We start from the raw sequence: 21185 nt of genomic DNA, 5'->3' as shown, positions 1-21185 counted from the left end.
ATGCTTTCAGTGTGAAGTAATTCCAGACAGCCGTCAGGTCTTGCACGCGACAGCCGCTCTTTCACGTAACACATATTGCTCTGATGTGCTAGTGTCACTACCTGGGTTACGCTACTTCACAAGTTTTGTGAGGTGCTTTTGTAAATATTTAATGGATCGGGTTACATTTTTTATTTCTCCCCATTTTCTGATCCGGTAATTTAGGTCAGGATCGGACCGATACCGATACTGTATATCAGATTGGTCCATCCCTGCTACACACCATTAAATGCTGGCTCTTCTCTAATATTCAGAATTATAACATTTCAGCACATTAACAGAAAACAGATGAGAAAGGTCAAATGTCGGCACCTAGTAGTCAGACCATCCGCACCCGTTTTTGGGGAAAAACAAGTGTTTGATGGGTCCAAATGTGCCTCTATATCCTTACGTTAAAAAAACAAACAAACAAAAACAAAACATGGGCTTATCACTGAGAGTACAATAATGGTCCCACTTATTTTACCTTCTCTTCCAGGTGGCTTGTATCTATCAAATACAATGCAAATATAACACATCACATTACGTTACACATACAAATATAATATTTATACTTACTGTTAGTAATATTAGGGACAGTGTTGCTACACAAAAGAGATGGGTCTGTACATCATGTACATGAAGAAGTTATCATGAGTGTCAAGGGTCAATCTCTGGTCCTTCCGAAATGCAAGTCTGTTGAATGGCCTTTATTTCTACTTTAGTTAAATGACATGTACTATTTGTAGTCTTGTTTTATTCGGCTAGATTTGTAATGTAGTATATCTATTTATATAGGACATATATAGGAAAGTGTACGTCCACCTGGAATGTAATATGCTATTTAAATAAAGATTTGTTTGCCGTCTTGCATCTTCTGTGGCATTCCTCTAGTCTACACTGTAACTACAGCAGATGAACCAACCTGTGCACTGTCTGGATTAACTACAAGAAAGCCTATGACTCACATGGATCCTGATATACCTAGAACTCAGAAGAAATGGCAAGTAAATGGTAAATGGTAAATGGCCTGTATTTATATAGCGCTTTACTAGTCCCTAAGGACCCCAAAGCGCTTTACATATCCAGTCATCCACCCATTCACACACACATTCACACACTGGTGATGGCAAGCTACATTGTAGCCACAGCTGCCCTGGGGCGCACTGACAGAGGCGAGGTAATTAGCAAGTAATTAATTGCTCCCTCCATAATTCCTCTTCTACACCACTGCAATCGGGAAATATAAAATATTTAGGTATTAATGTTTCTCCCAAGCTTGCAGATCTAACTAAATTAAACCATATCCCACTTTTAAAGAAGGTAGAAGATGATCTGGCTAGATGGAAATGTCTACCCATATCACTCATGGGAAGGGTTGCCGCTATAAAAATGATGGTCTTACCAAAAATAAATTATTTATTCTCAATGATCCCAACTAAACCGCCACAAGACTGGTTCAGATCTCTAGATTCATGTATGTCCAAATTCCTTTGGAAAAATAAACCCCCACGTGTAAGCTTAAAAACACTACAAAAGACTAAGGATAAAGGAGGACTGGAACTGCCTAACTTTCAGCACTACTTCTTAGCCAACAGGCTTCAGTTTATCTCAGGATGGCTAAAACATACCCTCTTAGATGAACCTTGGCTAGATGTAGAACAAGCACTTTGCAATAATCTAGAGATCTCAGACCTACCATTTATCAGCTCAAACATCCAACGACATGAATGCTTTAAAAGCATCAACATCAGCTCTTCTCTGACAGCATGGTGGGAGTTTCTCAAATTGACGGCGTCTTCATTAATCCCATGCAAACGTACACCTATCTGGAACAACCCTGACATATTACAAAACAATAATATGATAAACTTTTCAGATTGGAGTGGTAAAGGAATCAAATATTTAGAACATATACTAGAAGGAACAGAATTTATTTCATTTGACGGACTAGTTACACAATATGGGATCAACAAGAAAAGATTTTTAGAATATCAACATATTAAATCCATAGTAAAAAAGAAATTTAAACCGGGTCAAGTTGAACTACAAACACCACCAAGTGTGGTTCAATTTCTTACTCTTAAAACCCCCAAATTACTATCCAAAATATACAGAATGCTTTCTAAAACAGATGAATCAATATCACTTCCTATTGCAAAATGGGAAGCGGATTTATCAGTTAACTTAGACCTAAACTTCTGGTTTCAGATTTGCTTAAAAACCTTTCATCTAATTAGAAATCCCAGTCTTCAATTAATTCAATACAAAATATTACATAGAGTGCACTATACAGACCCATGTTGTAGGTGACGTCAGATGCCGGAGAATTGGCGGAGAAAAAGCAAATGGTAGCATAGAGTTTAACAAAGGTTTTTCAAGCTTCAGTATTACCAAATATACTAATCAATTGTCATATAACTAACAACATCTGTTTTATCATCTCTAACACCCTGGAGGACAACGGGGAGAGTTTAGACGCTCTCCAAGATTACATCGACCGCTGTTTTCAAGATTTAGTAATGAATAAGGCCCAGAGTGCATCCTCCCCGGCCAAAATTGAGACGCCGTCATCGAAGAGATGTCGCCCAGCAGACTCCCCCGGTACAACATCGCCTGCCGGCAAAGACATCACAGACATCCTGGAGTCAATCGACAAGCGATTGTCCAGTTTCGATGCGAGGCTGTCCCTGGTGGAGATTTTACACCGGGAATTTAAATCTCTGAGAGAATCCCTGGAATTCAGCCAGCAGCAGGTGGAATCGCTTGCCGCTGAAAATACCACGCTACGGGAGTCGGTCAAATCTCTCACCAATAACGTGACCCAGCTAAACATTGAAAATAAAAAAAATAAAAGAGTCCGTTATCGATCTACAAGCCCGTAGCATGAGAGATAATCTTGTGTTTTCTGGTATTCCAGAATCTGCCGGAGAGGACGCGGAGGCAATGGTGAAAAGCTTCATTAAAATCCACCTGAAGCTGCCGGAGGACACCGTAAAGAACATCGACTTCGATAGAGTACATCGCTTGGGGGGCGTGAGGTCGCGGACCGGGAGACCACGGCCTATTGTGGCCAAATTCAGTCAATTCAAACAGAAGGAACAGGTGAAGAGTCGCGGCAGAGAGCTGAAAGGAACGGACTTCAGCGTGAACGACCAGTTCCCCAAAGAGATCCTGGAACGACGCAAGGCCCTGTTCCCAATTCGACGTAGCTTCATCCAGAAAGGCTCCCGTGCTGTCATCGCCGCTCTACGTGGACGGACAGCTGTACCGCGACCCCGGCACCACACCGTGGTTATATTGACTGCACTCCAGATAAGAACCCGCTACACTCTTTTCTTATTCATTCACACTTTCTCCTTTAACATGGGTTTAACCTAGTAATATCAGTATGATGTCATAGCAGATATAACACCGTCACCCTCCGTCATTGCTTTAATTGGAATGTTTCCGTTTCGTTTCTTTTTTTTTGTTGTCGCTCACAGTTCATGTGGTTTCTTTCTTTCTCTTGTCTTTCACTGCTGTGATCACCTACTTCCCCACTCACCTACAAACAACACCCTCTATTTCTCCATATTTTCACACCACGATCACGCAAACACATCCGCTCAACGGCAGCATATTCACAACAGCCTCACAGCACGCACAGACTTGCAGGACACATAACACAAGCCATGCTTGTTCATATTAGTGAATATTCACACACATAGTCAGACTTATGGAGCCTCTCACCACACCTTTTTTTTTTTCCTCTCTCTCTTTCTATTTACAAACAAGGGATGTTTCCACATTCTCTCCACCCGTCTAAACGAAACACCCAGCGTACATCATTAGAAATACACACACAATTATGGGCATGCTGAGGTTTGTCACATGGAATGTAAATGGAGCTGGCTCCAGAGGAAAGATGTTAAAGATATTTAACCAGCTTAAAAAACTACAGGCAGATGTTGTTTTATTACAAGAAACTCACAGACCTGTCACAGGTTTAAACGAACTTAAAACACCTGAGTTTCCTAACGTGTTTGCAGCCTGTTATAATTCTAGACAATGGGGAGTAGCAATTTTAATACATAAAAATGTTAATTTTACAGTACTCGATACAGTTATAGATCCAGAGGGTAGATTTCTAATTATTAAACTATCAATATTGAACAAAAAACTATGTATTGTAAGTATATATGGTCCAAATGTTGATGAACTCTCATTCTTCCACGGATTTTTTAGTGCACTCTCTGAACACCTCGAATGCACACTCATTATTGGCGGTGACCTCAACCTTGGACTAAATGAAGAAATGGATAGGCTCAACACAACAGGAACTCAGCGCAATTGGCAATCCACAAATATAATCAAACAGTATATGAGCGACTTTGGCCTTCGTGATGCATGGCGCTCCCTTCACCCCAACAGTAAGGAATATACTTTTTTCTCGCATGTTCATCACTCTTACTCTCGTCTGGATTATTTTCTGGTCAGCAGCTCACTGCTGAGTGACATTTCAGACACTGAGATTCATCCTATAGCTGTCAGCGATCATGCTCCTGTATCTTTAACACTAATGCACAAGAATAACACTACGCCAAGTAAAAACTGGAGATTTAATACATCATTGCTTAAAGATGAAGACTTTATTAAATATTTTAAAAAGGAATGGACTTCATATTTAGACTTTAATGACACTCCCGGAATATCTGCTTCTGTTCTATGGGAAGCAGGGAAAGCTGTAATGAGAGGTAAAATAATTTCTTTCTCATAACTCAAAAAGAAAGAAGAAAACAAAAATATTCAGGAATTAGAAAAAACCATCAAATCACTGGAAGAAGCCTACGCATGCGACCAAGATCAGGAAACATTGAACAAAATACGCAAGACAAAACTAGAATTAAATGAAACTATTAATAAAAAAACACAATTCCTTATACAAAGACTTCGCTTGCAGAATTTTGAACACAGTAACAAATCAGGTCGATTTCTAGCTAACCAGTTAAAAATAAATAAAGAAAAAACAACTATATGTGCTGCTAAAGATTTATCGGGGAACACAATATATGACCCTGGAAGAATAAACAACATTTTTAGGGATTTCTATGAAACTTTATACTCACCACAAATAAACCCATCTAAAAATGAAATTGATCTGTTCCTTGACAACGTAACTCTTCCAAAATTACTAGACAGTCAAGCAATGGAACTGGATTCGCCACTGACGCCAAGTGAACTCCAGGAAGCCCTGATAAGTATGCCCAATAATAAGGCTCCAGGTCCAGACGGCTTCCCTGCAGAATTCTACAAAGAATTCTGGACAATTCTGGCACCAGTATTCCACGGAATGTTGCAGGAAATCGAGGAAAATGGCAGACTACCACCAAATATGAATTCTGCCAACATTAGTCTCCTGGTAAAACCAGGCAAAGACCCTTTATTTCCCTCAAGCTATCGTCCAATTTCTCTTTTAAATGTAGACCTTAAAATAATCTGCAAAGCTCTCTCAAAGAGATTAGAGAAAATAACCCCCCTCTTAATTCATCCTGACCAAACTGGTTTCATAAAAGGTCGGCACTCCTCAACAAACACTCGTAGATTACTTAATTTAATAGACTACTCATACAATAAAAACATCGAAACCATAATATTATCTCTAGATGCAGAAAAAGCATTTGATAGAGTTAACTGGAAATTTTTATTCGCAACTTTACACAAATTTGGTTTTGGAAACTCCTTCATAAACTGGATAAGAATATTATACAATTCCCCAACAGCTCGTATCAGAACAAATGACCAGACATCCTCCAGCTTCTGTCTCCTGAGGGGCACCAGACAGGGATGCCCACTCTCCCCTTCACTTTTTGCAATTTTTATCGAACCTCTAGCAGCAGCATTTAGACAGGCTACAACAATTAAGGGCATAAAATGTAAGAGCATAGACCATAAAATCAGTCTCTATGCAGATGATGTGTTGCTTTTTCTGCAAAACACACAAACCAACCTCTCTGAGGTAATTACTCTAATAAACTGGTTTTCAAGAGTTTCAGATTATTCAATTAACTGGCCAAAATCTACAGTTCTCCCCATTAACTGCTCCTTCCATAATTCTTCCTCTGCCCCACTGCAATCCGGAAATATTAAATATTTAGGTATTAATGTTTCTCCTAAGCTTTCAGACTTAACTAAATTAAACCACATCCCACTTCTAAAGAAAGTAGAAGGCGATCTGACTAGATGGAAATCTTTACCCATATCACTCATGGGAAGGGTCGCCACTATAAAAATGATGATCTTGCCAAAAATAAATTACTTATTTTTGATGATCCCTAACAAACCATCACAAGATTGGTTCAGATCTCTCAATCAATATCACTTCCTATTGCAAAATGGGAAGCGGATTTATCAGTTAACTTAGACCTAAACTTCTGGTCTCAGATTTGCTTAAAAACCTTTCATCTAATTAGAAATCCCAGTCTTCAATTAATTCAATACAAAATATTACATAGAGTGCACTATACAGGTCATCGGATGTTCAAGATGGGCTTTACGTCTACCAACAACTGCTCACACTGCCAAACCAATTCACCGGACAATTATATCCACGCTCTTTGGTTCTGTCCACCAGTTCAGAAGTTTTGGCGCGAGATATGTGAAGACTTATCGAAGTGTCTGAAATGTAACATTCCAACTTCCCCCTTAGTGTGTTTGTTGGGCAGCTTAGATAATGTCACTTCAGAAAAGAATATCGCCCATATGGTTTTCACTGCCCTATGCATAGCCAAGAAAACAGTCCTCATGAACTGGAAAAATAAAAATAATCTTAATTCTAACCAATATAGGAATTATCTATTAGATTACATATGTCTTGATACAGCCTCTGCCACCACATCAGATCAATTGCTCTGGGCTCCTTTGATCAGCTCCATCACCTAGTGGGGGTGGGGGGTCATAGTTTGGTCCCGCCTTCACTGTTGTGATTGGTGTGGGGGTAGGGACAGGCTTAGGGCGTCGGGGGGTTCCCCGGAGGCATCTTCCTTTGGGGGCTCAACCCAGGGTAGCGGTCATGTCCGGTTAGGGGCTCTGTTGGCTCTCAGGTGACTGTTTCCTCGCGGCTGCGTGCAGCGGGGCTAGGGGAGGGTCTGTGCTGACGGACGTGGGTTACTGACCTGGTAGCCTGGCTGCCCCTGGATGGGTCCGGGATGGGCGTGAGGTTCTGGGGGCTCTCCGTCTCTGGGCTGGGGCCCGGGCTGGGCCTCAGCGGCTTGGGTCCTGGTTGGTGTGTTGCCGGGGTTGTGGGCGGGTGGGTGCATGGGGGCCCAGCCCTGGAGCAGGGTGCCGCCGGTGCATCGAGCCACCTGGGGGGCTCTTCAACTGGTGGGGAAGATTGTCACATCTTGCAGGAGCTTTCCTCTCCTCAGGGGCTCTCTCTGCAGGAGGGGGAGATACAGGAGAGGTGGAGGAAGATCTCAGCCTGGGTGTTTATTGTCTTATGTAGTCTGGAACAAGAGTGGATGGTGGGGTGGGTGCAGTTTTCTCTGTGGTGGGGTTGGGTGGACTGTCCCGGGCTCTGTGGGGCCGGGAGGCGCTGCTGCGCTGGGCCCCGGTCTGGATGGGCCTGGGCCCCCTTTCCCTGGCGGGTCACGGAGTATGGGGGTGCCTACTGGGGTCAGCGGGGGAGCTGGCCCCAGGGAGGGGTCACTTGCCCCTCCCTTCCTTCCCTCCCCATCTCCAGCTGCCTCCCTCTTCCCGCTCCACCACAACCACCCACACATGCAGGACCTTGGAGTAGGGGTATGTCACCAGGGTGCAGAGGAGGCCACCCCCCCGTCCCCTTCTGGCTGCCTCTGCCTCAATTTTATCCCACAACTTAGACATTCACATTACTCACACTCTCATTACACATACATATAGGATCTTGGGGGTGGGCACGATACACGGAATCCAAAGTACCATCAGGGTGTACACCCCACCCCTGGCGTCGTTGCCCACCTCTCAATGTTAAATACACGTAGACATTGAGGGCTAGCAGGAGGGACCATGCGCTTACCTGCTGCTCTCTGGCAGGTAGCTCCATGCCCTCCTGGGTTTTAAATACACCTTAGAACACACATGCATCAACACTACAATGAGCGGGTGGAGGGAGGTTTGGAGTCTTCTCTCACCCCCGTTCTCTGCGACCTGCTGGAGCGGGGGGGCTAGGAGGAGGAGTTGGCCGTCCGACTGCGGTCTGGAGTGTGGGGCCTCCCTGCTGCTGCGGAGTCGGGGCGGTCTGCCTCCCCCCACCGCAGGGAAAAGGGTAACACCACCTGGGTCTGGGTGCAGTTCCCCCCTCCAGGGGCAAGGGTACCTAGACCCGGTTTGTAGAGTACGCTTGGGGAGTGTGATCGTGCGTACAGCGTCTCTTTATGTCTGTCTCCACGTTGGTTGAGTGTGGAGTAAGTGCATATGAGAGCATGAGGGTGGGAATGGATGTTTGTATATGTGTGTGCCTGTATTTCTGTGTCTATATGTCAGGTTGGGTGTCAGGCGCCACCTCTCTGGGGACATCTTAGGCCCTCCAAGGTTTGGAGGCCTATCTCCCCCTACCACCACTTCCCCTGCCAGTGGCGGACTCCCTCAGACATCGGTGCGTTGGTGGTTCTTTGTGTCCAGGGATGGACGTCCAGGTACACACCGGCTCACTCCTTGGCGGCCGCTTATCAGGGCCTGGAGCCTGGGGCTCGCTCGGGCCACTTCGGAGGTGGGGTGCCCCCGGCCTCTCGGCCTGGGGCTCGGTCACTCAGGCACGGCTGGCTGCCGGCGGAGCTCACGGGCGCGTCACTGCAACTCCCCCTGGCTTCTGCTCCGCGGCTGCTGAGTGAGCCCTCATCTGGGACTCTCCTCAGCTCTTTCTGGGACAGTGGCGCGGCTGCCCCTCTGTTGGTCTTCCTTGATCTCTTGTGTTCTGGGGGCCTCTGGATGTCTAGAGTTTTGATCTCCTCCATACCTGCTTCATGCCCTGGAGGACGGGGCTGTGGCCCCCCCACACCCTCTAGCAGATCATTACATGAAGGAACCTTTAAAAAAAAAAAAACAAGCGCGTCCATGCTTACAGGTGTACACACGGGTGATCACACCCACAAACTACACCCTTTTTGGCTCCTACCTCAAAGCACACTGTGTTCTGTTGATCTTATGTGCTGCACAATAATGTTTAATATTTAGTTTTTACTGTCATATTCCCATATATCATTGTGATGTTGTTTATTCTATTACTCTTGTTCTCTTCTGCTTGTTTTCTTTTTTCTTTCTCAGCAGGTGATCCAGGTGATTGATATATGCATTTTTTTTCTTTTTTTTTTCTGCTCATTCTGTTGGTTTTTGTCTTTTGCCCTTCTCCCCCGTCCCTCTTCTCAGCTGTTTCTATTTCCCTCTTTCTTTCTCCCCTTCTTTACCCCAGTCAAGTCTGTCCCGTATTCAGTAAGTGAAAATAAAATGAACAATAAAAGGTGAATCAAATGGACCATTACGGCAAGGCTGGGATGGTCAATTTGGTAAAGTAAATCCGTTGGGCATCTTTCTTTGCCTTTAGACAACAATTCTGATGGCAAAAGAGCCAAACGGGACAGGCAAAAAAAAAAAAAAAGAAAAAAAAAAGAAGAAATGGCAAGTGTCTTAGAAACAATATCTTTGTAACTCGTTTGTTCTGGCATTTTATCAGTTTTTGTTTAAAGCTCAAAACAAAAACTTGCATCAAAATGAAAACCGGAAAAACATTTACATTTTCTGAAAATTAAAATGTACTGTATGTAGGTCAGTTTTTGTTTTAAATCAGACATCACACATTAGAAGTCATAATGCACAAAGGTAAGAAGGGAGGAGTTGCAAAGAAAAATAGATAAGGTGTCAACTGCTGAGATCTGATTTCACAAACAGCTAACGCTTCATGACAAGTCTCATTTTAGTCTCATCTCAGATTACCTTGTTCCAAATACCAAAAATATCTTTTGCTGTGGGTTCCAACCACAAATCCCACACCCAGAAGAAATGGGAGTGTTATTTTTTTTCTTGATAAAGAAAGCCTAAATGTTTTTTTTATTGTTCTTCCTCAGATATTTCTTTCCTCTTCCAGGTTTTATTGGTTGCACTAAGTTCTTTTTTCAATCTATTAAGATCCCAATTTTAGATTCTCTGCCTGGCTTTAGTTACTTTAGTTACCCTAACCTTAACAAACCAAAAAATGAACTTCATACTGTGGCGGACCACCAGGTGGCTCCACTCACACCCAAGTTGAAGGGAAGTGTTGGGGTGGAGATTTTGGCGCTCACTTATGTGAAGTTCTGAGAGTCAGTTAATAAAGTTGGAGTGAGACACAGAGACCTCTCCTGTTGTTATTACATACCTCCACATTGGTGACCCCTGTAGCGAACATGCTAAGGCTCGACGACGAAGCCAGCTCCAGCCTGGAAGCATCGGCTGCCGCCGGACTTTCACCTCCGCCGATGGCTGCGTTTGCTGTGGCGCTTAAATTGCCGGATTTTTGGCTTCACGATCCTCCTTCATGGTTCGTGCACGTAGAAGCTCAGTTTGCTCTTCGTGGAGTTTCAGCCGACGATACTAAATACCACCATGTGGTGGCCTCACTTGACCCGCTGTCAACCCGCCGCGTGATGACTCTCCTCCGGGACCCCCCAGCCCAAGGCAAGTACAACGCCCTCAAGGCGCTGCTGCTGCGGCGTTACTCCCTCTCTGATGCTGAGCGAGCCGAGAAACTCCTTTCCCTCGCGGGCCTGGGCGACGGCACCGCTCTCGAGCTCATGGAGAGCATGCTGTCCTTGCTGGGCGTGGATGACGGAGGATTTCTCTTCACCCACCTCTTTCTCCGACAGCTGCCGGCTCCAGTGCGCGCTGGCCTTGCCAACTCCCCGCTATTGGCCACGAAGGATTACCGCTGCCTTGCGGAAGAGGCGGATCGCATCCTCCTGGCTACCAGGACTTTCGGCGTCCAGGCGATTGTTCAGGACTCACCAGCGTGTTCCCCCGCCCCCTAACCGATGCTCCAGGGGCCCTCCGACTCGTCCACGGTGGCCGGAATCGCTGCACGGCGGCACCGCGGCACCGCGGAAAGGGGCTTTGTTTTTATCACCAGCGTTTTGGAGTGAAGGCACGGCGCTGTCTCCCGCCTTGCAGTTTCCAGACCCAGGGAAACGGGCATGTCAGCGCTCTGTAGCAGCCGCGACCGCTGGCAACAAGGAAAGGCTGCTTTTCTTAGAGGACTCACGCTCGGGGAGGCGTTTCCTGGTGGACTCCGGCTCACAGAAGAGCCTTCTTCCCCCGGCTGGCTTGGACAGGCTAGCTGAGGGCTGCGGGCCATTGCTAACAGCGGCTAATGGCTCTCCCATCAAAACCTTCGGTGAAAGGTTGGTGACTGTTTGCTTTCACGACCGTGACTTTCAGTGGAACTTTGTTGTTGCTGCTAGCTCTGTGCCTATAATAGGCGCTGATTTTCTTTGTGCTCACGGACTGCTGGTTGATGTTGCTAACAAACGTTTAATTGATGCTGTGTCATTTTCCTCATTACCCTGTTTGACTCGGGGTGCTCAGCCCGTGGTGCATGCTAACTCAGTAGATTCAGGTGACGTTTTTCAGTGTTTGCTTTCTGAGTTTCCCTCACTCTCTGTCCCCACTTTCTCGAGCACGGTGACGAAGCATGGGGTGGAGCATTACATAACTACAGTAGGGCCCCCGGTGTTTGCGTGCGCGCGCCGCCTCGACCCTGCCAAACTGGCTGTCGCTCGGGAAGAATTTGCCACCATGGAGCGTCTGGGCATCGTGCAGCGTTCGAACAGTGCCTGGGCTTCTCCGTTACACATGGTGCCTAAATCTGATGGTCGGTGGCGACCTTGTGGGGATTTCCGCCATCTTAATAATGTCACAGAGAACGATCGCTATCCCATTCCCCACATCCAAGATTTTTCCGCCCATCTTGCGGGGACCTCGGTTTTTTCGAAGATCGATTTGGTACGGGGATATCACCAGGTTCCCGTGCGCGCGGAGGATGTCCCCAAAACCGCCGTAATTACACCTTTCGGCCTTTTCGAGTTTCTGCGCATGCCGTTTGGCCTGAAAGGTGCCGCCCAAACCTTCCAGCGGTTGATGGACTCGGTCTTCCGCGGGCTGCCCTTTGTTTTTGTATATCTTGATGATATACTGGTGGCCAGCAGCTCGAAGGAGCAGCACATGTTCCATCTGCGGCAGGTTTTTCAGCGTTTGGCGGAGCATGGACTGATTATTAATCCGTCTAAATGCCAGTTTGGGTTGCCCGTTCTCGATTTTCTTGGGCACCGTATTTCCGCCGAGGGCGCGGTTCCGTTGCCTGACAAAGTCCGAGCTGTTTCGGATTTTCCGCGTCCAACGAATGTTAAGGCACTGCAGGAATTTTTGGGGATGGTGAATTTTTACAACCGTTTTCTCCCCAGAGCGGCACATCTGCTGAAGCCCCTTTATGGGGCGTTAAAAGGTAAGAAAGCTAATGACTCCGTTGACTGGTTTCCGGAAAGAATCCAAGCGTTTTCTGATGCTAAGTCAGCGTTAGCTAATGCTGCCCTTCTGGCCCACCCATCCCCCTCAGCGCCGATTGCGTTGACCACCGATGCGTCGGACATAGCGGTAGGTGCGGTGCTGGAACAGCGGATCTCGGGTGTCTGGCAACCGCTCGTCTTTTTCAGCCGTACACTACGTGACAGCGAACGCAATTACAGCGTTTTTGACAGGGAGCTACTGGCGCTCCACCTGGCGACTCGTCATTTCTCGGCTCTCTCTCATCCAGGGGTCCGGGCCTCTATTAAACTGGTCAGCTCTAAATTTGTTTGGCCAGGCCTTCGCAAATCTGTTAAGGAATGGGCGTCGGTGTGCATCCCCTGCCAGCGTGCGAAGGTTCATAAACACACCAAGGCGCCCCTGGAGCCGTTCTTCATACCCGGCAAACGTTTCGATCATGTGCATGTCGATCTGGTGGGTCCTCTACCGCAGTCACACGGTTTTACGCACCTTTTGACTGTTGTTGACCAGACCACCAGGTGGCCGGAGGCGGTCCCCCTGGCGTCCACTACCGCAGCAGTGGTAGCCAAGGCGTTTTTGTCAAGCTGGGTCTCGCGTTTCGGCCCACCCGCGGACATTACGTCAGACAGAGGCCCCCAGTTCATTTCCGAGCTTTGGTCGGCCATGGCTGATGGACTGGGGGCTAAAGTCCACCGCACAACCGCATACAACCCGCAAGCTAATGGGATGTGTGAACGGTACCACCGGTCGCTTAAGGCTGCTTTTCGCGCCTCCTTAAAGGATGGCAATTGGGTTGACCGCCTCCCGTGGGTTTTGCTTGGGCTGCGCTCTGCGGTTAAGGAGGATCTCGGCACTTCCCCAGCTGAGCTAGTGTTTGGTCATTCCCTCCGCGTGCCTGGAGAATTCTTGCCCGAAAATCCTCCTCCCTGCTTCGATCCATCGGTGCTATCTCTCAACCCGCTCAACTCGTCATTTCCGGTTTTTTCTCGAGGGTCGTCACTTTACCACATACGTGGACCACAAACCCTTGACGTTTGCCATGTCCAAGGTTTCTGATCCATGGAGTGCACGCCAGCAGCGCCAGTTGGCAGCCATTTCTGAGTTTACCACGGACATTCAGCACGTGGCTGGTAAATCCAATCATGTGGCTGACTGTTTGTCCCGTGCGCTGGTTTCTCCTGTCTTTCTCGGCATAGACTACTCCGCCATGGCTGCCGATCAGAGCGATGACCCGGACATCCTCGCGCTTAAATCCACCCAGACGGGCCTCATACTAGAGGACAGACCCGTGCAGGACGGTGGTCCCCTCCTCGTCTGTGACGTTTCCACCGGCCGCCCTCACCCAGTGGTTCCCGCTTCCTGGCGTCGTCAAGTTTTTGACTCGGTACATGCTCTCACCCATCCAGGGGTCCGGGCCTCTATTAAACTGGTCAGCTCTAAATTGTGTGTGTGTGTGTGTGTGTGTGTGTGTGTGTGTGTGTGTGTGTGTGTGTGTGTTTGTGGTACTGCTGATCAAAGGGTCATAAAAACACACAAGCAAACATCCTTGGTCAGGAAGAGGGTAGACCCCCCCCCCCCCCCGGTGAGGAAGTCCAGCAGTTCATCTAAACAGAAAAGCACTTAGACTAGAACAGACGTAGCTACGTTAATCCTACCATAAAACAATTAAGACAAGATGCGACCTCTTCCCATGCTCCCAGGATGTAGGTGTGCATTCTAGTGTGGAATACATACCAAGCCTCTGTAGCCTGTTAAAGATCACACAACCTATCACTACACAATTGATTATACACCTCTAAGAATATATGGTTAAATATTTCCTAATACAAATGACAATAATAAAATCTAAACCCAACGGACATTGATTTATTTTAGTGTTTTATTGTGTGGGTTTTTTCTTGATAAAGAAAACCTAAATGTTTTCTATTGTTCTTCCTCACATAAATTGCAAAACAATCCAATTGTGTAAATAAAATGTACAGTATGTAGGGGAGTTTGTTTTAAATCAGACTGACACATTAGAAGTCATAATACACAAAGGTAAGAAGGAAGGAGTTGAAAGGAAACAGGGTGTCAACTGCTGATATCAGATTTCACAAACAGCTAACGCTTCACGAGAAATATAATTTTAGTCTCTCCTCAGATTACCGTGTTCCAAATGCCAAAAATACCTGTCGCTTTGGGTTCTAATGACAAATCCCACACCCAGAAGAAATGCCAGGTGTCTTAGAAAGTATCGTTGGAACTTGTTTGTTCTGGCATTTTATCAGTTTTTGTTTCAAGCTTAAAACACTTTGATCCATAAGTGAAGGCACAGCCAACCTGTTAGGGTAACCCAATGGTTTTGATTTAGTTTATTTACATTCTGTGACGTAGTGTTTCTATTATTTTGTTTCTGTATTTCTAGCTTCATAAGTTCTTTAGTATCTCCTGATTTCAAGTCTTAGGTTTTGTTTATATGCCTTCCCTGTGTTATGTCTTTTTTCATGTCTCACTGTCAGGTCCGCAATTCTGTGTTATGTTTCCTGTTTTACTTTGACAGTCAATGTCCCGTGTTAATATCTGCGGTTTTGCTTCTTCTTGGTCTAGTCAAGTTTCATTACTCCCAGCTGTGCTCTCCTCCTGTGTCTCATTCCCCCATTATACCTCTGTGTATATAAGCCCTGTGTTTTTCTTGATCTGTGTTGTGATGTCCCTCATTCTACACTTTGTGGTTTCAGTTTAGTTATTTTGGTGTTCAGCAATAAAGATGTTTTGAGTGCACTTGTCTCCTGGAGTCTGCCCAATCCAATCCTGCCCACTTTTTCTTTTTTTCTGTCTTTAGCATTGCTACTATACTGTCGGCTGGTTACCAAATCCTGCAAGTTAGACTGTCCAGGGATGACGTCCGTGCTCAAACTCACAAAAGATTTGCTTACATCTGCCAAGGCAGTAAAGTCAGCATCAAAACACAAAAATATCTCATAACTTGAAAACTCCAACAATATATATAATAAAATAAAATAATAAAATAAAATTATATATATATGTATATATATATATATATATATCTATATATATATATATATATATAACACCCAGCACGCCCCTGCGGGCGGTTTATCCTTCAAGCTCGGGTCCTCTACCAGAGGCCTGGGAGCTTGAGGGTCCTGCGCAGTATCTTAGCTGTTCCCAGGACTGCGCTCTTCTGGACAGAGATCTCCGATGTTATTCCCGGGATCTGCTGGAGCCACTCGCCTAGCTTGGGAGTCACCGCACCTAGTGCTCCGATTACCACGGGGACCACCGTTACCTCCACCCTCCACATCCTCTCGAGCTCTTCTCTGAGCCCTTGGTATTTCTCCAGCTTCTCGTGTTCCTTCTTCCTGATATTGCTGTCATTCGGAACCGCTACATCGATCACTACGGCCGTCTTCTTCTGTTTGTCTACCACCACTATGTCCGGTTGGTTAGCCACCACCATTTTGTCCGTCTGTATCTGGAAGTCCCACAGGATCTTAGCTCGGTCATTCTCCACCACCCTTGGGGGCATCTCCCATTTTGACCTCGGGACTTCTAGGTTATACTCGGCACAGATGTTCCTGTACACTATGCCGGCCACTTGGTTATGGCGTTCCATGTATGCCTTGCCTGCTAGCATCTTGCACCCTGCTGTTATGTGCTGGATTGTCTCTGGGGCATCTTTACACAGCCTGCACCTGGGGTCTTGCCTGGTGTGATAGACCCCAGCCTCTATGGATCTTGTACTCAGAGCTTGTTCTTGTGCTGCCATGATTAGTGCCTCTGTGCTGTCTTTCAGTCCAGCTTTGTCCAGCCACTGGTAGGATTTCTGGATATCAGCCACCTCCTCTATCTGCCGGTGGTACATACCGTGCAGGGGCCTGTCCTTCCATGATGGTTCCTCGTCTCCCTCCTCTTTCTTGGGTTTCTGCTGCCTGAGGTATTCACTGAGCACTCGGTCAGTTGGGGCCATCTTCCCAATGTATTCTTGGATGTTCCTTGTCTCATCCTGGACTGTGGTGCTGACACTCACCAGTCCCCGGCCCCCTTCCTTCCGCTTAGCGTACAGCCTCAGGGTGCTGGACTTGGGGTGAAACCCTCCATGCATGGTCAGGAGCTTTCTTGTCTTTATGTCAGTGGCTTCTATCTCCTCCTTTGGCCAGCCTATTACCCCAGCAGGGTACCTGATCACGGGCAGGGCGTATGTGTTGATGGCCCGGATCTTGTTCTTACCATTCAGCTGACTCCTCAGGACTTGCCTGACCCTCTGCAGGTACTTGGTGGTTGCAGCCTTTCTAGCGGCCTCTTCATGGTTCCCATTTGCCTGCGGGATCCCCAGGTACTTGTAACTGTCCTCTATGTCTGCAATGTTGCCTTCTGGTAGTTCAATCCCCTCAGTTCTGACTACCTTCCCTCTCTTTGTTACCATCCGACTACACTTCTCCAGTCCGAACGACATTCCAATGTCATTGCTGTATAGCCTGGTAGTGTGGATCAGTGAATCGATGTCTCGTTCACTCTTGGCATACAGCTTGATGTCATCCATGTACAGGAGGTGGCTGACAACTGCTCCGTTCCGTAGTCGGTATCCGTAGCCAGTCTTGTTAATGATCTCACTGAGGGGGTTCAGGCCTATGCAGAACAGCAGTGGGGACAGAGCATCTCCTTGGTAGATCCCGCACTTGATGGTAACTTGTGCTATGGGCTTGGAGTTGGCCTCTAGTGTTGTACGCCACATCCCCATTGAGTTCCTGATGAAGGCTCTTAGGGTCCCATTGATCTTGTACAATTCTAGGCATTCCAGTATCCAGCTGTGGGGCATTGAGTCATAGGCCTTCTTGTAATCAATCCAGGCAGTGCACAGGTTGGTCAGTCTGGTCTTGCAGTCTCGGCTGATTGTTCTGTCTACCAGTAGCTGGTGTTTTGCACCTCTGGTATTCTTGCCAATTCCTTTCTGTGTCCCGCTCATGTATTGACCCATGTGCCTGTTCATCTTAGCCGATATGATGCCTGACAGGAGCTTCCATGTAGTACTGAGGCAGGTTATTGGTCGGTAGTTGGAGGGGACCGGTCCCTTCTTGGGGTCCTTGGGGATCAGGACCGTCCGGCCTTCAGTTAGCCATTCCGGGTGTCTCTCGTTAACTAGCAGCTGGTTCATTTGTGCTGCCAGACGCTCGTGGAGTGCAGTCAGCTTCTTCAGCCAGTAGGCGTGAACCATGTCGGGCCCTGGTGCTGTCCAACTCTTCATACTGGAGACCCTTTCTTGGATATCTGCCACTGTGATGGTTACTGGACCCTGTTCAGGGAGGTCGCTGTGGTCTGCCCTCAGATCCACTAGCCACTGAGCATTGCCGTTATGGGTTGCATCCTTCTCCCATATGCTATGCCCACCGATGCCTTCTTGTTCCAGTAGCCCACTTTTCGTCAGGGTGCCCTGGTTCCTCAACACCTGACGCGATTTATATATATATATATAAATAAATAAAACTTCAAGACATGTTGAGGGGGTGATCTAACCATTTAACTCAGCTGTGACGGATCAAGGACACAAGTAAAACCTGCAGGACACTGTTCCACCTTTTTCACTTCCATTTCTGTGTTTGCGTATGTGCAGTGTGGGAGGTTGCGTTAAATCGGCTTGTGGCACTACTTCAACAGTGTGATACCCTCACGAAGGGCAACCAGGATTTCAAACAGGTTTGATTTTCTTGTGACCATATGATTGCTGATCGGGAGCTGGTCGTGAGGTGTTAATCGCTTCTCATTACCTCATGTGTTACTACACGATGCACGACACACGATTAAGGTGAAACTTGGGCCAATCTCCAAAATGGTCACACGAGTGAAAAATAGTCTCGAAATGGGCCAAAAATGGCACAAAGTATGCCCAGCTTAAACCAAACCAATTCTTATGCTTTCAGCATGACTAGTTTGCTAATTAGTCAGTGATGGTCTGGGGAGGGGCCTCGACAAGCTAGGCAACGGGCTGCCTGACTGCTATTAGGTATCATCAAGAAATCCTTGGGCCCATTTTCAGACCGTGCTCTGTTGCAGTGGGTCCTGGGTTCCAATGCCCAGCCTCAGCATTATTATTAGTCTCATGCAGGATCTCAATGATGCCGTGGATCAAGCATGTCCTTACATTACAAGCATGCATACAAGCACATGGGGCCATGCAAGCGACTGCTACTGATAATGCTGCATTGTTCTGAAAAAAAAGTGCAATATCAGCACAAAATAATGTTTATATTCAACAACTAAAGAAAAAAATGGTTGTAGAATGGACCCTTTTATACTTCAAGCTTAACATAAATAGACATCCAGAGTGGAAAGCAGTGCAAATAAATGCAAACATGGGTTCATGAAACTCATCTTTTATCAAGATTGATGTCAGTGTAAGCTGTTTCTATTATATTCAACCTCAGACTGAATTTTGTGTTATTTCTATACAAAACTTAAAACAAGTTTGAAAAAAAGTGTTTTTCATATAATTTTTTGTTTTCGAGCCACGGAACTGTTTAGCCTGCACACAGTTTTTTTTTTCAAAGCAAAACTTGAGTCTATCAATTGTACGGTCAGACTTAACAATGACAACACACAGACGTCCAAGCTCCATATAACGTAGGAATGATTTACAAACATTCAGAGATGAACTTACACACTTGCTTTACTTCTCTGGGATAGCTTGCTCGGAGATGAAATGCCAGTTTGGCAGCATGTAGCAAGAATCCAGATGCTTTCAGTGTGAAGTAATTCCAGACAGCCGTCAGGTCTTGCACGCGACAGCCGCTCTTTCACGTAACACATATTGCTCTGAGGTGCTAGTGTCACTACCTGGGTTATGCTACTTCGCAAGTTTTGTGAGGTGCTTTTGTAAATATTTAATGGATCGGGTTACATTTTTTATTTCTCCCCATTTTCTGATCCGGTAATTTAGGTCAGGATCGGACCGATACCGATACTGTATATCAGATTGGTCCATCCCTGCTACACACCATTAAATGCTGGCTCTTCTCTAATATTCAGAATTATAACATTTCAGCACATTAACAGAAAACAGATGAGAAAGGTCAAATGTCGGCACCTAGTAGTCAGACCCTCCGCACCCGTTTTTGGGGAAAAACAAGTGTTTGATGGGTCCAAATGTGCCTCTATATCCTTACGTTAAAAAAAACAAACAAACAAAAACAAAACATGGGCTTATCACTGAGAGTACAATAATGGTCCCACTTATTTTACCTTCTCTTCCAGGTGGCTTGTATCTATCAAATACAATGCAAATAGAACACATCACATTACGTTACACATACAAATATAATATTTATACTTACTGTTAGTAATATTAGGGACAGTGTTGCTACACAAAAGAGATGGGTCTGTACATCATGTACATGAAGAAGTTATCATGAGTGTCAAGGGTCAATCTCTGGTCCTTCCGAAATGCAAGTCTGTTGAATGGCCTTTATTTCTACTTTAGTTAAATGACATGTACTATTTGTAGTCTTGTTTTATTCGGCTAGATTTGTAATGTAGTATATCTATTTATATAGGACATATATAGGAAAGTGTACGTCCACCTGGAATGTAATATGCTATTTAAATAAAGATTTGTTTGCCGTCTTGCATCTTCTGTGGCATTCCTCTAGTCTACACTGTAACTACAGCAGATGAACCTACCTGTGCACTGTCTGGATTAACAACAAGAAAGCCTATGACTCTGTGCCCCACACATGGATCCTGATATACCTAGAACTCAGAAGAAATGGCAAGTGTCTTAGAAACAGTATCTTTGTAACTCGTTTGTTCTGGCATTTTATCAGTTTTTGTTTAAAGCTCAAAACAAAAACTTGCATCAAAATGAAAACCGGAAAAACATTTACATTTTCTGAAAATTAAAATGTACTGTATGTAGGTCAGTTTTTGTTTTAAATCAGACATCACACATTAGAAGTCATAATGCACAAAGGTAAGAAAGGAGGAGTTGCAAAGAAAAATAGATAAGGTGTCAACTGCTGAGATCTGATTTCACAAACAGCTAACGCTTCATGAGAAGTCTCATTTTAGTCTCATCTCAGATTACCTTGTTCCAAATACCAAAAATATCTTTTGCTGTGGGTTCCAACCAATCGGAGCACTAGGTGCGGTGACTCCCAAGCTAGGCGAGTGGCTCCAGCAGATCCCGGGAATAACATCGGAGATCTCTGTCCAGAAGAGCGCAGTCCTAGGAACAGCTAAGATACTGCGCAGGACCCTCAAGCTCCCAGGCCTCTGGTAGAGGACCCGAGCTTGAAGGACAAACCGCCCGCAGGGGCGTGCTGGGTGTTTTTTTTTTTGGTTTTTTTTAAAAATATATATATATATATATATATATATATATATATATATATATATATATATATATATATATATATATATATATATATAATATATATATATATATGCAGCTGGATAGCGTAGTGGTTAGACTACACGCCTTTGGAACCCAGGATCGCAAGTTCGATTCCTGCCTGAGGCGTCTGTATCCAGTAAGGGTCCTAAGGCTAGACCCCCTATGCTAAGTGAGCCTACCGCATACATGAGCGAGACAGATAAATATGAAGCCATGCCGGCTCGGACGTCGCCCGGATCAACAAGGTCCG

At 45.7% G+C, this 21185-nt stretch overlaps 1 protein-coding gene and 1 pseudogene across 1 annotated transcript in view; one reads left to right on the top strand and one right to left on the bottom strand.

The window, feature by feature from the left end:
• Positions 1-21185, bottom strand: part of LOC147309815 (uncharacterized) — a 72028-nt gene that overhangs the window by 44891 nt on the left and 5952 nt on the right. The gene's annotated exons all lie outside the window — the stretch shown is intronic.
• Positions 10416-11496, top strand: LOC147309816 (uncharacterized; annotated as a pseudogene).

The sequence above is a fragment of the Aulonocara sp. 'chitande type north' Nkhata Bay genome, linkage group LG17 (genome assembly GCF_057382095.1).
Source record: "Aulonocara sp. 'chitande type north' Nkhata Bay isolate Kocher_YH1m ecotype deep benthic linkage group LG17, A_spYH_male_GT1.1, whole genome shotgun sequence".
Lineage (NCBI taxonomy): Eukaryota > Metazoa > Chordata > Actinopteri > Cichliformes > Cichlidae > Aulonocara > Aulonocara sp. 'chitande type north' Nkhata Bay.
This window is presented reverse-complemented; position numbering and strand designations above follow the sequence as displayed.